Source organism: Cyprinodon variegatus, unplaced genomic scaffold (assembly GCF_000732505.1).
Source record: "Cyprinodon variegatus isolate N-32 unplaced genomic scaffold, C_variegatus-1.0 Scaffold74, whole genome shotgun sequence".
Lineage (NCBI taxonomy): Eukaryota > Metazoa > Chordata > Actinopteri > Cyprinodontiformes > Cyprinodontidae > Cyprinodon > Cyprinodon variegatus.
Genome location: NW_015150527.1, coordinates 617,571 through 634,378, shown reverse-complemented (window position 1 = coordinate 634,378; position 16,808 = coordinate 617,571). Strand labels below are relative to the sequence as shown.

General features: G+C 37.1%; 1 protein-coding gene across 3 annotated transcripts in view; it reads right to left on the bottom strand.

Moving 5' to 3' along the window:
* LOC107083435 (gamma-adducin-like) overlaps positions 1–16,808 on the bottom strand; it is a 138,872-nt gene that overhangs the window by 103,601 nt on the left and 18,463 nt on the right. The window contains exon 1 of one of the 3 annotated variants that reach the window (XM_015372654.1): positions 3,696–3,906. The exons of the other annotated variants lie outside the window; for them this stretch is intronic. The gene's annotated coding sequence lies outside the window, so the exon portion shown is untranslated. Of the gene's footprint in view, positions 1–3,695; positions 3,907–16,808 lie in introns of those variants that run through there. 3 annotated transcript variants of the gene reach the window in all.

Genomic DNA, 16,808 nt, shown 5'->3' with positions numbered 1-16,808 from the left:
ATTAATTTGTTACAATATTTAACAATGTTTATGTAATGTAGAAAGCCCTCATTCACATCGCCAGACATACGGTTCATTAATTCAACAGTTGGATCAGCATTGTATATCGACAGATACGCTCAGGTATTTAATTGAACTGGAAAAAACTGGAACAGTGCATCTCTGGTCTTGATGAGGGACCCAGATTAGTCTTTGGGTTTCGAACCAGCTATTTGGAGCCTTCGTCAGAACCCTCCAATCAGATTTTTAAAAACAAAAAGCTAAAAAAAACACAAAAGCATTTCAGATGAAACAGATTTCCTCTTATTGTTGGTCCAACAGGACTTTCTCAGGTTGATATTATAATAAAATGATAAATCCCATGGATCATGTTCACACTCACATACACACATGGGACACAAGCTAACCCAGTCAGTGGTTGGAGAAGAGGCTATAAAAAAGCCCATCTGGAAACCATGGTGATGACATAATGATGGGATGGACAGCCAACAAACAATGCAATAAACATATAACCACAGCCTCATTACATAAAACCATCACTTCTAAGTGTAACTCTGTAAAAAAAAAAAAAAAATAGTAACCTCATCATTTCAATTCAACACAATCCCTTCTACTTGTATTACAGCATTGAAATCAAGTCCAGAGAGAATTGAAAAAAATCTGACCAAACAGTGATCAACAGTGTCACATTTGAGGACACTGGTTTAAAACTTTAAGTAAATATAAAGTGTTGTGAATTCAAAAATAAGAAGGAGAAACTAAACTGGCACTAGAGGCACTGAGGGTGCTTTAAACACGACGATTGTATTTCATCAAAACATTCAATATTTGCTGAATAATCCCCTCAGCCTGCAGAGAGCACATTCTTCAGTTTTATCCAAACTATAAGAGCTGGACTCCAATAAGTCAGAGAAAAACGGGTCTGTATTCTGATCTTAAACCCTTGACCTGAGAGCAGGCATGTGGAGTTAGATTAGTGGGGATAGCAGAGAACCTCAGGAGATGATATCAAGGCCAGTGGGACTGCAAATCATTTAGCCTGAGGCAGCAACATCTTTTTTTTCAAGAGCTCAGCATGCAGAGCCATTCATGAAACAATGTGAAAAGCTCCGAATAGAACAAACAAAGCCTGCAGCAAGAGTCCCTCTTTATTGCTTCTTTGCAAAAGAGCTGCACAAATATTTGATGAAACGAGCTGAAATTAGTAAAAGCGTGAAGCCGTCACCATGCCAATGAGTGCAAGGCACGTACTTTAAGGCTGAATCTGGGAGCTAATTCTGCCGTGTTCAGAAATGAAGTTATTAAAATACACTTCAGCAAGACCTTTCAGAGTATGACATCATAAGAGAGAATAAAATAAAAGCAAACTAAAGACGATGATAAACAGAAGAAATTAGTACAACTGAAAGGTTTTCTATCTGACAAATTTTTAGAACGTTGATTTTATTTGAGAGCAGCTCAGGAAAGACTCCAGCTGTACTAACCAGGAGGGAAAACAGAGATCAGACGCAGCATACAACTTTAAAATTAGTTCAAACAGGGAGACGCAATACTGCAAGAATGTTGATGAATAATAATTTCAAATCAATGCTCTCATTTTACTAATCATCCCAATGACCTCACCTCTGTGTTAGAGGTGTATTATATAAGATTTACATCAGATGTGAGGAAAAGTGACCGTGAAATTCTACCTCTGCACTTAGCAAATTGTAGTGGATTTAAATGTGGGATATATAGCTGAGGTTTTAAACGCTGATCCTCAGGGCTCACGGTCCAGCGTGTTTTAGGTGTTTCCCTTCCTCACAACAACTTAAACGAACGGATTAACAGACCTTCAGCCCTTGGAGGCTGCTGAGGAGGAAATTAAATAATTTGATTCAGGTGTGCTGAAGCAGAGACACATCTAAAACCTGCAGGACGACGAGCAAAGCAAAGCCAGGGAGCCCTTGGAATAATTCTTTGTGGTTCCCTGCAATAAGATAGTGAGAAACTACCCCTCCAAATGAAACAATTAGATTTTTTTTTTTTTACTATTAATTTTGCATTTATTTTAGACTTTAGATTGTAATCCCATAGAAAGAACAACACAGATTGTGCCATTTTTCAAAAAAAACAACTGTTCATTAAACATATGTTAATCTCCTACATGCTACAGTTATATGTTACAGTAAATTCAAGACCATAAGCATTAACAAATCCAATTGTATGCTTTTGTTTTAATAAAGAAATCATCAGGAACTCTGTCTGGGTGTTGGATCTACAAAACATACACAGGAGGATTAAGGCCTTAACTGATGGTTTAGATGCCCCTGATAGGTGTATTTATTACACCATGAGTTATATTTCATGGTCATTTAGACTATTATGACTTATGAGTCATGAGAAATGAATCAATCTCTCAAATAAGGGATGCATCATTGTGGATTTTATAAATAAAAACTTTTATTTGACTTTAAATCCATTATTAAGAACCTACAGGCATGAAGAGATTTTAATGTGAGTGCAGGATGTGCTTTGGATGTTCTGAAGGCAGAACATTTTGCTGTAAGTAGATCTTTTATGCCACCTACAAAACAACTCCAGGAAAAACAAGATTGAACTTGGGCCCCAAATCTGCCGTTTTTTTTTTTTCTTCTGGCTCCTAGTCAGATGAACTGTTTGCAGCAGAAAAGGGCAAACTGCGTTGGCCCAGATGTGAAATCACATATACTGGATCTGAAACAGTTTATGCAATTTCTGGAGTCGTTATATTCTGTGGGGGGGAAGCTAAACATGTTGTTATGGAAATGTTTCATTAGCAAAGACTAAGATGCTGTTTCAACAAAAAGAAAACATCAATCTTGTCTTTATACATTTTTCCCCAACAACGTCGATCAACAAATCACAATTCTAACACAACAAGTTTATTATAAGAGGCCATTTGGGGACAGCAGCCCAGTCCTCCCATCAGTGGGTTAATTATCCAGCCAGTTAAGGGGCTCTTTTGAGGGAAAGCAGAAAACAACTGTCAGAAAGAAACCTGCACCTCATAAAAGTGTCCTTATCTTTACTCAGTCAGCAGATAACAAACAGCTTTGGAAATGATTTCGCCATATCGCTTCTCCCCTTTGTGTGGCCGTTAAAGATTGGGACAGTAGCCAGGCAGCTTCAGTTATCTCTCATGTTTAATCACTGATTTTATAACATGTACAAGGAAGAAAGCAGGTAACAACTCATCTGCTATGGGTGGGAGATAGTGGCATAAGGCCCAGCCCCCCTGCAAACCCCTACTCCTCCCCAGCAGCATGCTGTTACTTGAGAAGGCGGCACCTCTCACATGCATAGTGAAAGCAATTCAAAGCTCCCAGCTCTATTCTTCTCCACAGTAAAAGAACTCAGTCTGAAAGGAGGGAAAATGGCCTCTGCTGCACTACGCAAGCCAGACCCAAAAAACCAGCAGAGCCTTTTTAACTGACCACACTGACTGGTGTGGCAAACATTACACTTATGCTGAGTTGCTGAAACGGTGCTGGAGTTTATAACAGTCCTATTACAGCTCTTCTTCAGTTCTGCAGCTCGATAAAATAAAATAAAAACCCAGTCCAGCCAGTTAAGCCACAGCAGCCCTGACAGCTGGGAATACAGCATCGATTCATTGAGATTAATGCTCAGAAAGGCGACTTCCATGCATTAACGTAGAGGATTTCTGAACAAACCTGCAGGACGGCCAAACAGAGATCCCTCCTCTTCAGCAGACAGCTGTGATCCACCTGCACTGCAGAGAGTCCTGGCTCTAGCACGCCTCTCCCATTCAGCCAGAACTCAGGGAAAACTGTTGCTGCCCTCTTTCCCTTTGCGCCCCTCCCACTCTAGCTTCTTTTTTTTCTTCTCACACTCTTGTGTTTTTCTCCAAAGCACCAGCCTCTCCTGGTATGTGTGGTGGAAAACCCGGCGTTATCTGCAGCAGGCACTGCAATGGACTGGTCAGCATGCCGGGAATGAGGGAGAGGGGGATGATTGAGAGGGGAAAGGGGGGAGGGGTGATTTAAATTCACACATTCATCACACAGTGTGAGGTGACAGGGCCCTTTTTGTTAGACCGCCCCAATGAAGATGTCAAAATGTGCCTCTCTTGAACCTCTCTATTCCTCTGAGCTCTGGAATGAGGAGCAAAGATCTTAAATACGAGTTAAGAACAATAAGAGTTATTCTGAACTTTATTGTAAGGATGTCTTGATACAACATTTTCAGTTCTGATTCCAATATTTACATGATAGATATCAGCATGAATCATATATACTTTTAATACTCGGTTTCTACTGTGGCCTGTTAGAAAAGGCCTGATCAAGTGTTTATACTCAAACAGACAATAGTTTGAGAACAACTAAGTCATTTATTATTAACCAAAGGGCTACTTAAACTTTAATCAGCTTCAATCAGCTTCCTGATATCGGAGATCTTAGATGCAGGCTGATAGAGTCATTTTCTGGCTGATATTGGACAGATTTTCAATATCACCTTAGTAGTTGCAGACTTTACTGTCCCCCTTTTTGAGTTCATATTAAATATTTAAATGTTCCAATAATGGTTGAAAATTGAGATATTTTTTTTTATGAGCTCTTAAAGGAGAACCTTGGGTTAACCTCTTGGATGGACACAGGCACCCATCTAGACGAAGCAACAGAAAATTGTAAAATTTGTTCCCAGAGTTTGAAGCCATCCATTGTCTGGACAACTCGAACAATATAAGTGTTTACAAACTGGTAGGTTTGAGTGAGCGAACCAACATCGGACTTCTCTCTCCCTTAAAATCCATCCTCCAGCATAAACAACAACAGCGGTGGAATTCGTAGTTGCTGTAGTTTTTCAGAAGCTATTCTGTTTATTTTCTATTTTACACCAAAGTATTTTACTCCTCTAGCATATCTGTTTGGTTTTCCTCTTAGTCGATCCAAACATCTCATTTCTCATACTTGGGATTTCAGTTTACTCCCTCGCTCTTTTCCATCGTCGTCCTTCTTTCTTTTATAGAGGTATTAACAAGCCCAGCACCGGCAAGATGATAAAAATTTAACAAGTTATATCACTAAAAACTGTACCTGGCATAAAATCTAACAGCATTTATGGTTAAATGGACACCAAATTCCTCTCCTACCAAATGAGCATGTGCACCCCCACTCATTTCCATAGACCTTTGAGAGCTGGGCTTTAACTAACCGCAATAGACTGAAGATGTTATTGTTCATGCATGATAGTTTGCTCAAAGGTCAGTGGAGAAATGAAGAGAAGCTTGACCTTCAGCTTGTGTAACATAAAGCCTAAATTGCTGGTGTCAATCAAAGATGCAAGTAAATCCATGAAATGAGTCTTTAATTGTTGCTTCCTTTATAAATGTTTCCATTTAGGGAGTCAACCATTAATTTATCAGTGTTTAGAGCAGAGGCAAAGCAGACAGATTTATGAGAATCAAGACAACATCCCACTACCCATAATCAAACGATGTGATCTGAATATTTATGTCAGATCAGAAATTAGGATTACTGGAAGACAGGGGATCACTGATGTGCTGAATAACCCGCTGTTTGCATCTTAGTAGCAGGGATTCCCTAGTAGTTTAGCTTGTCTGTGAGGTAAGTGTGGTTTTATATTTGTCAACCTACGTCTCAGAGAAGAGGATTCATCTTTCATCAACCCTGAAAGCAAGTGAATCTCCCACGCTGGAAACTATTTGTCCAGAGCTGTGGTGTGTTAATGCTCAACTAGAGTGAATTCCTTGTCATTGCTAATTTGTAGTTAGCAAGAAATATGTTTAAAAAAAAAATAAAAATCCAGGGAAAAATTTTTTTTCCCTGTCAGACACAAAGGAATTCATTAAATAACATATTGCTCCCCATAGAAAGCCACAGAGACCTTCTCACAGCGTGTCTTCATACTTTTTTAGACTGAGCATACCTGCCCCAGAATAAACCTCACCATCTGGCCTCCTGCAGCATAGCTACAGCTAAATGCCTGGTCTAACTATAGCACATAGTTTTGAGAAATAATGCATGGACTTTGCAGTCTTCATTGCTAGCAAAAGGATGCACATCTCTGTTAAATATAAAAATCACCAGTGATCATTTGTTATCAATAATTGCTCTGAGAAGGGGAAAAAAAGGACAATATACAGTAGATGATCTTGCTAGAGGGAAAAGAGAATTTCAAATATAGCAGTACAACACCAAACAGACAGGGATATTTTTCATGACCAAAATCTAGACATATGTTGAGCAGGAAGCATGAAAGAAAAAAATTTAAATTTAGATTTTCAGGCATTAATTCAATGACCATATTAAAGCTAACAAAAGTATATCAGTTTCATTCATTCAAATTAATTAATGACAGTATGGGAAGTTATCTAGTGAGATAACTTCCTCCACCTATTCCTATTAAAACCTCATTCACTGAAAAATAATGGGTACCACATGGATTGACATAAACATTGGTTAGACTGATATCAACATATCAGTTTCATCATAGACCTTAAAGTAACTGTAATGGTTTAACTCGTATTCAATCTAATAGATTGTCTTTGACCATAGATGTTGGAGTCTCTATTGTATTATAATGATCTTTATATGTGTTGATAGCTTTATTCACATGCAAACGTTTAAGCTCTAATTCATAACAAAAGGTTAAACCACTGTAACATAACTTACATTTCATATGATCCAACTGGTTTATGCCTGTGAATGACCGTAAAGGCCTATGGTAAACCATTATTACTTTCAAAATGTCTTTAAAATTAACATTAAAAACTGCTTTGTTTGTTTTGATCAATTGATCGGTTAAAGAGCCTCTATAAATTATTAGCACTTTTTATTTTGAATCAGGTTTAATTTGTTATGGTCCCCGAGCTAGAACAGAAAAACCCGGAAGGTTTCTTGGATATAATCAGCGGTTCTTTCCACTGGTACATGTGAGTAATCTGTAGCATTGCCTAATCAAGAAAATACAGAGTCAAGCCAACAGAAACAAACACAGACTCAGAAACACTCTCACATGCTGAGCTGCAACATAAAAGAAAATGAAGAGCATGTTTTTTTCAGGATATGCTCCTATTTAACCAGAACAAAATATGCATGAATATTTGCATTGGTATTTATTGCAAATCACACACAAAAGTTCAACACCTAGAAATGTTCTGCATGCACAATGATCCATTCGATTTACTACCAGCAAACACACAGGGATAGTAAAGCATGTAAATGCTGATGCAAGCCAAAATCCCCTAAAAACCCAGAGCTATTGCTGGGATTCACCTGCAGAAGCCTGCATTGGCCAGCTGGACAGGAGCCAGGTCTTGAAACAAAACATGACTTAGCAAAAAGGAAAGCAATGTGTGTTTACAGTATTTGTAGGCAAGTTTATTTGTGTGGAACAATTCAGTACAAGGACAATTCAAAGGGCTTTACATGAATTAAACAACAAAATAGAAGAAGAAAATGCAGAATAAAAGCAAATGAAAATAAAAGCATGATCAAAGTGGGTAGTAAAGTTGAACTGTAAAGTGCCTTGAGATGACATGTGTTGTGAATTTGGCGCTATATAAATAAACTGAATTGAATTGAATTAAAGCAAATAAAAACAGTTGGACCAAAAACTTGAACTAACTAAACCTCAGTTAACAGTTGATCTTCAACTGTTTAAGGTGGTTCAAAAGAAATGGTGGTACCTAATGTCTCAGGGCGATCTGGAAAAACTAATCCATGTGTTTATTTTTAGTCAAATTGATTACTGCAACAGTGTTTTCACAGGTTTGCCTAAAAAGTGGATCAGAGAGCTGCAGCTGATCCAGAACGCTGCTGCCCGTGTCCTCACTAAGACTAAGAAAGTAGAGCACATTACCCCAGTTCTAAAGTCCTTACACTGGCTCCCTGTATCTCAGAGAATAGACTTTAAAATACTTCTGTTAGTCTATAAATCTCTGAATGCCTTAGAACCTAAATATCACAGACTTGATATCAGTGTATCAACCCTCCAGACCACTCAGGTCTTCTGGCTCCAGCCTGCTCTGCATACCTAGAACCAGGACTAAACATGGAGAAGCAGCTGGTTCCTATGCTCCACTTATCTGAAACAAACTTCCAGAAAACTGTAAAAGTGCGGAAAGCCTGAGTTCCTTTAAATCAAGACTAAAAACACATTTGTTTAGAATTGCCTTCGACTGTTCTAGTTAAACAGTTCAACTGAAACATCATTAGTTCAACTTTTATATTTTCTTTAGTCCAACTGTTTTTAATGTTCTTTTTTGGGTTCTGCATCTTTTATTTTTTTATTTTTTTATTTTTTCTACGTGCTTTGATTCTGTCCTATTTTCCTATATTTTAATCATGTAAATCACTTTGCATTGTCTTTGCACTGAATTGTGTCATACCAAAAAATTTGCCTTGCCTTGCCTTAACACTTTGGGGACGGATCACCTAGACAGTAAAGGGAAGGTGAGACGAGGATCTGATGCTCAGACAAAAGTAGCCTCAAATCAGAGCAAAACCTCAACAGATAGAGTACCAGAACTGGCCAGAAGCTCCAGGCCATGCTCGTTGCTGGAGGCAAGGAAACACATCCGAGCACACCACCAACTAAAATAACACAAAATGACACTGTAACACAGTACATATCATAGATATATATATGTATTTATATATGTATTTATACTCAGTGTGAAACCTGGTCTTGTTTAGATGAACACAAAAGGGAAATCCTGGCAGGAATGGAAGAAAGACACACATAAAACTCTTCCTCAACATTTCTCAGTCTCTGATTTTAGTTTTTATCGCAGTCAAGCTTGAGAAGCTCAGCTCACACGTGGTTGAAAATGGGAGCAATGTCAAAATGGCTTCGTTGGCGGAATTAGGAACTCCTTGGCAACAGAAAACCAAAAACAGTCCAAAGGAAGTTCAGCAAAGTTTAGCTTTAAATCACAATCTTGTTTCAGTTCAATGTGTTCCTCTTGCTCCTTCAAAGTCTGATCCTTTCCAGCAACTGATACTGAGCTGTATGAGTTCCTAACCCAGTCATGGCATTCTGTGAAAACTGAAGAGAACTAAAATAACAACTTCTCTTTAAGAGTTTTCAAATGTGTGCAAATCACCTCACACGTTGCAGTAGCGTTGCCATCTTGCAGTTTCTCTGTGAGTGGGATTAACCTATGCAGTTTAGCAGTGCTTGTAATCAGGTTTCAGACTTGCATCCATGTGTTCAGTTCATTCTTCACCTTGTGTTGCTTCGCTGGGCTCCTTAGCCACCCTCTATATGGGGATAATATGCAAGTCTATCACTCCAGGGGGAAAATCGTGCTTTATTGTGAACTCAGCATTAGAGTCCTTTACATTCACTACTTTTCTCTTGGGTTGAATTTTATTTGGGTTTTCAAATGTAATATCAAACTTCCAATATTTTCTGCCATAATTCTTGTGTGGTTTTGCTTTTTTTCTGCTGTTGGTGAGCTTCCTATTTGATCAGCCTGCTTTCTCCTCTCAGACCAACCACAAAGTTCAACTGACTTCCTGCAGTTCTCCACTTCCAGATTCTTGTTGCTTTTGTAAATAAGACGTGAAGTTCACCAGTTTTCCCTGTGATTCTGCATGTTGCTCAAAAACCTACAAACCAACATGACATCTTGGCTAGTTACTGATTGCTTGTTTCCCTTGCACACAATATTTTACCATATGGATCCAACCAAAAGGTTACAGACTGAAACATGAACAAACAAAAAAATCTCCCGTTCTGTTTAGTGCTGTACTTTGTGTGATCCTATGAGTAAAGGAGGACAGATAAAGACGTGCCTTGAACCGTAAAACTCTACTACACTTTGTAATCAAAAGTAAATCTGTTTTTTACTATGAAGAGACTATGAGAGGATTTAGATTTTGAAAAATAAGAAAATATATAAACCTGGTTAAAATCAGTGTTTCAGGAATAAATTCAAAACTTCAATTTAGATATAATTTTTAGATTATTCATTACATCAATTAATGAGCTCGTAAAGGTTTTTTTTTTTTATATACAGTTGTTAACATCTCTTGCCCCTAATGAAATATTCATGGGCAAATATGGACTGTAGCAATTATTTCATACAGCAAATGCCCCCAAGCATCTGGCTTTTATAATCAAATAGAACAATTATTTTTCTGTCCATCACTCTGAGGCGAGGTTACATTTTGGACCAATCAGTAGCTTTAACTCTCAGTGTTGACAGTGACACGTTATGACAGCAGGAAATAACATCGTCCCCCTAATCAGTTTCTGTCTGGAACAAGGCTGGGAGGTATTTATTAATGTGATATGAAGTAACATTAAATAGGATTCATAAAACTATCCTAAAATCTAGAATTTCTAAATCCATACTTTGGTTTAAATCTAACGGATTGTTTTATTAAAGGAACGGCTCAAACAAAAACCAATTGGAAAAGGATGAAAAAAACATCATGCATCATGTTACTGATGTCAACTCAAACAATGAAGCTTTCGATTCCTTTAATACAGGCTGTAAAAGTGAGCGACATTCTGTTTCATCTCAGGGCGGTCCACAGGGAGACATTAAGACACAAATAAAAAGATCAAGTCAAAGAGAAATACAGACAAACAGCTTACAACAATAGTACAGAGTAGGTTCCAGCGTTCTGCAGCCAAACTGACAGATTTCAGATGACTTAAAGATGAGAGATAAAAAAAAAAAAGCTAAGATGTTTGTTAATGAGTAAACAAGGACCAGCAGCAGGGAACATTTTTTAATCCTTTAATGGTCTGATAGTAAGGTACCGTGGCTGCAAGAATCCTCTAAATTCTTCTTAATCGACTTGTTTTTTTATTTGTTTACTTAATTAATCTAACAAGACAATTTGTAGGAGATTTTTAGCTAAACATAAACACCCAAGGAGTTCTAGAGACAGCATAACTATAAAAAAAGAAAGTTGTGCATCTTAAATGCAAAATATATATTTATTTTGTCCATTTTTTGTCAAAGTTTCTGCTATGATTCGGTTATTGTATTTTAAAGTTTCTGTACACCACTTAGCATTTAACTGATTATAAATAAGTTGACAATTTTTTCAATAATACATTTCACAGCAAGTTAATAAACAGAAGCTATTTCTTAGCCTTTTTAGTTAGAACATCAATTAAAATAAAGTTTAATTATTAATGAAGAAAGGAGAACTAAGCCACAGAGAAAGATCAGATATCTGTAAGGTTTAAAAATACCACCTTTAAGTTGTTGGTGTGCTTAGTTAGCATCTCTGACAATGATATAAAACTAGAAAACACTCAGAGAGCACAGACCTCTGCCAAGCAGCTAATTTTCCCCTAAAGTGTGAAACATGATCTAGATGATTACCAAATTTAAATCAAATCTGGTTAAAAATGTTCCATAAAAACAACAGCAAATGTATTAAATACTTGTTAAGGATTGTGCAAATAGGATTTCATATTTACTGCTGCCTGATTTAATTATGTGCGTTTTTGAAACTGGTTTAGCTGCTTTGCCTTCTGATGTTCACTGCTTTAGGCTTCCTCATTCTTTGGTTTGCTGTGTTTTCTTAAGACTACTCTCCTGTTTGAATAATTATAAACATGTTACTACAACAAAGCATTTAGTTTTATTTTTTTAACTTTCCTTTTCCCTAAAGAAGTTAGTCTTTCTGCTACATTCCTGTCATTTTGTCATATGTTCACTTCATACATAAGAGTTTCTGTCTTCTCTGTCTTTTGAGGGTGCTTTAATGAATAATATTAATCAAATAAGGTCAGGCAGAGTAATTTTAGTTTTATGGACTTACATTTTTATATTTCACTAGAGACTGATTGTCCAAAATAGTTGTGATATCACCTACTAATAAAAATAAAACATTCTAGAAATATAAACATTTCTAGGATTAATGCATTTATGAAAAATACTTATTTTAGTGCATAAGAGGGGAATAAAGCATTATGCAATGTTACATTACATGGATGCAAAGTGGTTTATTTATGGCAACAAAGTGTACTTTTGTATGGGTACATTGCTAATGTATAGGCCAACAGTGGGGAGGAACTTTGATTTGCTGCCATAAGAAAGGCAAGAACATGATGTATTAAGGTTATAACATTCAGAAAGGTTTTTATGACTTAAATTAAATTTGTAGGAGTACGTTTGTTAGAGCTCAGGGCCTGCATAAAGGGAAGGCTGCAGGCAACCTGGTTCAAATCTCTGGGTTTCTGAGAAAGACCCCGGCTCCCAAATGCTTCCTGGTTGCCGTAGAGTGCCAGCTGCATTAAAATGAAGTATTCAGATCATACCTTTCAACACAAAACATTCACTGCTGTTTTTGAGAATAGTATGGTTTGTTTGAATAATTTATGTCATGTTTATGGAAAATATTAACTATTAAAATGATTTCCAATGAAAAGTTTCCAGCATTTTGTTACAATTATGCAATTAAAACCATTATTTGTAGTTCAAAAACCTTCTGTAATGTGTGTTTTTCCTCATGCAGACAAAGTCAGGTCATTACTGTCGACTATCTAACACAGACTGACCACTGTCAGGTCATGTCAGCCTCACAGAGCTGAGCTGCATCGCTCCTGACTGCCCATCCTCCCTTTACCGTAACTCCATTTTCCCTTCCAGAGTCATGAGGAGGCTTCAATGAATCAGCCTATTGAGCTGAACACAACTGTGCATTGGCTTTGACACTGTCAGATTGTGTGTATGCATGTGTGTGTCAGTGTTGCCCCACTTTCCCAGCCTCCTAAAATACAAAGCTGTCATTTGTTGCATCTCTGCTCACCAAAAGCCCCCAAGGCCACCAGAGCTGAAAGTGAAATTAGGAGAGAGTCCAAATCTGTCTTCATGCCTGCATTCTTACGTGAACATCTAAATCTGCTAGTTATTGCTTTTCTGTTCTCTAATAGGGAGAAAAGTCCATTCTTTTCAGAGATCCTAAATTCTTACTGAATGATATCAAAAGTCCGGTTTGAAACTCCACGACAAAACCAAGACGCGCGCACGCATACATGCATCCAAGAACCAGAGGACTCAAAGTCAAGTCGGCAAGATCACAACGATTTCTTTTTTAATCTCAACACAACAGCAAGCTCTAGACAGCAAATCATATCAGATGTGGCTTCACAGCACTAACCCAAACCACTACATGAACACAAGCGCACACACTTAAGCATAATCTGTCACATGTCAGCATGGAGGAATCACAGAGGAGACAGCTGTTACTTATCAGGAAAGCTCCCACAACTCAGAGTTTAATTAAAACAATTTGTATCTGAGAAGCAGTGTGGTGTCAGTTCTTGGAAAGGAGGCTTAAACCATAAATAATCAGCTGAATGGGTCAGTGGGAATCAGTCGAACTGAGAGAATTATCATTAAATGAACAAGTGAATTCATCTGACCGTTCATTTGGTCACTTTATCCTAACTTTGGCTAAATCCAAGCTGAAAAACGAGGAGATGTGATAGGCGTGGTAATGCTTATGCCATGCCAGTGGGTAGCGCAATAATACGGCTACAGAAGCAAAGAAGGGAGAAGAAGCAGAATTTAAAAAATGCGAATGCAGGAAAGATAAACGATCGAATACAAGACCGAAGATTGAACACAAACAGCAGCGGTAGACTTCACATTTATGGTTCTGTTGCAGAAGATGTTCATGTAGTTTTGGATTTGCCACTACCTGATTCGTCACGGAAGCACGATCCGTACCATCGGCTCATTTGCGCATGCACAACCAGATATACTTCCCGGTTGTCCTCGATTTTATGTTGTAAAAAAAACCTAAGTTAAGTTTTTTCCCCTCCCAAAAATAGTAAACGTACTAAACTATAATATGTTAAAGGTTAATTATGGATTACCTGAGAAAACAAATGCCTTTATCACTGGTCTGTGCCCGATCTGTACCAGAAATGGGATCCTACGCTACTCCTGGAAGCTAACTTTTTGTGCTTTGGATTTAAACATAAATCTAGTCTTTTTGAGTTTTATTTCTTCCTTTCGTGTTAACATTATGGCATATAGTGTGTAATCTAAAGTAAGAAACAACTAAAATGCTGATAAACATGGTTTAATCATATTTTGCCGGACTGCTCTGAGCATGTCCGATGATGACACAAGCAGTTTAACGGAGAAAATGTAAAAATCATCACAATTATCTCAGAAATGTTACTCAACATTTTTTTTAAAGATGTGTATTAGTATTCTTTAAGTCGGGCGTACACTGCGTTTTTTTCAGTCGTTGCATGCAGCTGCAGCTCACATTGTACGACAAAACTGCAGGGTTTCGTCATACAGTGTGAGTTTAAAGCTCATGATGCGATCTACCTGCTCACATTGTAAGTCTAAAAACCGGAAGCCAAATGAGTAGAAGACGAATATGAAGCTCACTAGATTGAAACGCGCTGCCTTGGAAATTGGTGAAATTTGTAAATAATTTTCCCAAGCAAATCCTCAGAGAATAAATTGCATCATAAATGTATTATTGTGGAAAATATTCTATATAAGAAAAAAGACGTCAGAAACAGTTACTAAGTCAAACAGGGAACATGCCAAAAGCCAAGCCGATTGAGTTGTTTCATTAGTCTTTATTACATCTAAATTTCTGCCATCAGCAGAGGATAAACTGAACAGAACAATAGCAATCAAACTCATTAAGGGATTACATCGACAGCTGCTAATCCACTTTCTGTTGTAGGGTAATTTATAAATTGGAGCATTAGAGGCTTAGCAATGCAGCTTAGCTGTGGTTTGCATTTAAAATGGGAAACAAGCCCAAAATCCTAAATATGTAAGCTTCACCGTGTAACAAGGTAAATCATGAATCCAGCTGAGTGCACATGCTGATGAGTTAATTCACTGCAGTTGTGGTGATTGTTAATATATAAGATAAAAATCCATTCTGATCTGGATGAGTGAGATCAGTTGCTGCATTAAGCTCTGTGTTTGCCAGCCATAAAGCAGCATGTTGTGGAGCAAGTTCCACTGAAAACTCAGTAGGTAGAGATGACAGTCTTATCCAAACCTTAAGACAAACAAAGATTTAAAAAAATACTCTTCACCTTCTTTAGCATGAAGGGAACATGGAGTATTTTAGGCTAAAGCAACAGGGTTTATACAGGAATGAATAACTCTAACTTAATCCTTTTTAATGTTCTTCTAATGCTCTTAGAAATAATTTTAATGCCACCAACAGGTAGCCGTCGACAGGCAGCAGCCATGTCTAGATTTCCTTTTTTTCCATCCACTTTTGTTGATATTGGCATTTTTCCCCCCATTCTCTAGCTTTTTCTGAACATACGGCTTTGCGATCAACCGGAAGCAGTTCCACACAAATATATCGTGATATAATATGTTTGACGAAATTGTTTTTATGAACATTTTTTTTTAAGAAAGCATTTTAAATGCCACAATAAACACATTTAATGAATTTTAATGCCAATTAAGGTCTTTATTTAAAAAATAATAATTTAATGACATTTAATGATTTTTAATGACCCGCAGAAACCCTGAGCAAACAAAACATGATGCATTATTTGAGCCTGGAAGTTAATGCAACAACTTAGAAAAATGAATGAATGAATGAATGAATGAATGAATGAATGAATGAATGAATGAATGGGAATTTATTTCAGACAATTTGACAAACAACAATAAAAGAATCAACCAAATATACACAAAAGAGACTAGTTAACGTCAACCAAACCAAACACCAATTTCCAAACAAACTAAATTCAGCTGAACATAAATAGAAATAAAACCCTCCAAGAAATAAACTTGTCGGTACATACAGCCCGAGAAATGGCGCAGATTAATGTAAAACTAAGTAAAGTAAAACTTACTATTCATACCCCCTTCTCCCCTCTTCAATTAACTTAAAGTCGAGTAATTTTCCTGTTAAACTAGTTTTTTTATCCAATAATAGAATTATTAGAAAAAAATAATGGATTTCAACCACTGAAAGGTGAATTTAGTTATGAGTGTTTTTTTTAAACATCTGAGCTGAAAATAATGAAAAGATGAAACCTTAAAAGGAGCAAAGCTGCAGCAGGAAATATTCCACTGATGGGATTTTATGTATTATTTTCCTCCACAACATACTTTTTTCTGCTGCAGCATTTAAAACTAACAAGCTTAGATTCTGTCGGTCTGTTTTACTAAAAGTATATTAGGAATGAGAGGGTCGATATCGAAATGACTTTAAAAAGAAGCTGGTTTCTGCACATAAATAATTTGCCTTTACGTAAACCACTAGTTAAAGCTTTGTCATTTATTCAAGGCTTTTCTCAAAAAGAATCCAACACGCTCTGCTTTTGGCTGTTGTGTCCTTGACAGAAACCACAAAGGAGCAGAGGAGGCTGAGGGAGGAAAGGCCAAACTTTTCCATTTCATTTAGCGCTTCGTCTCAACTTTTCCTCCTTTACTTTGTTTCCATCCTCCTCTGCTTGGTAAATTTAAAACAACATGTTTAACAGAGCAGCATCAACAGGTATGAAAGCTTAATTGGTGTGATAAGATGCATGAAAAGCTAACCTTTAGCAGACTGCCATGTCCTCCTATTCATGACTTGTCAGCTAAAAAAAAAAAAAGAAAAAAATGTTTTGCTCATGCTTTCCAGGGTTGAAGGACTTTTGAAACCAAACATTAACATTTCTAAACCACAGTGAGCATCTAAGGTTAAGAAGTTGGACAAAACTTTAGACAGAAGTAAGCATTTACTTTAAATACTGTTCGCCCATTCTGTGTTTTCAGACCTTTGTAATACAGAGGAAAAGAAACACAAATAGGGAAATGGTTAGTGTAAAAGCTG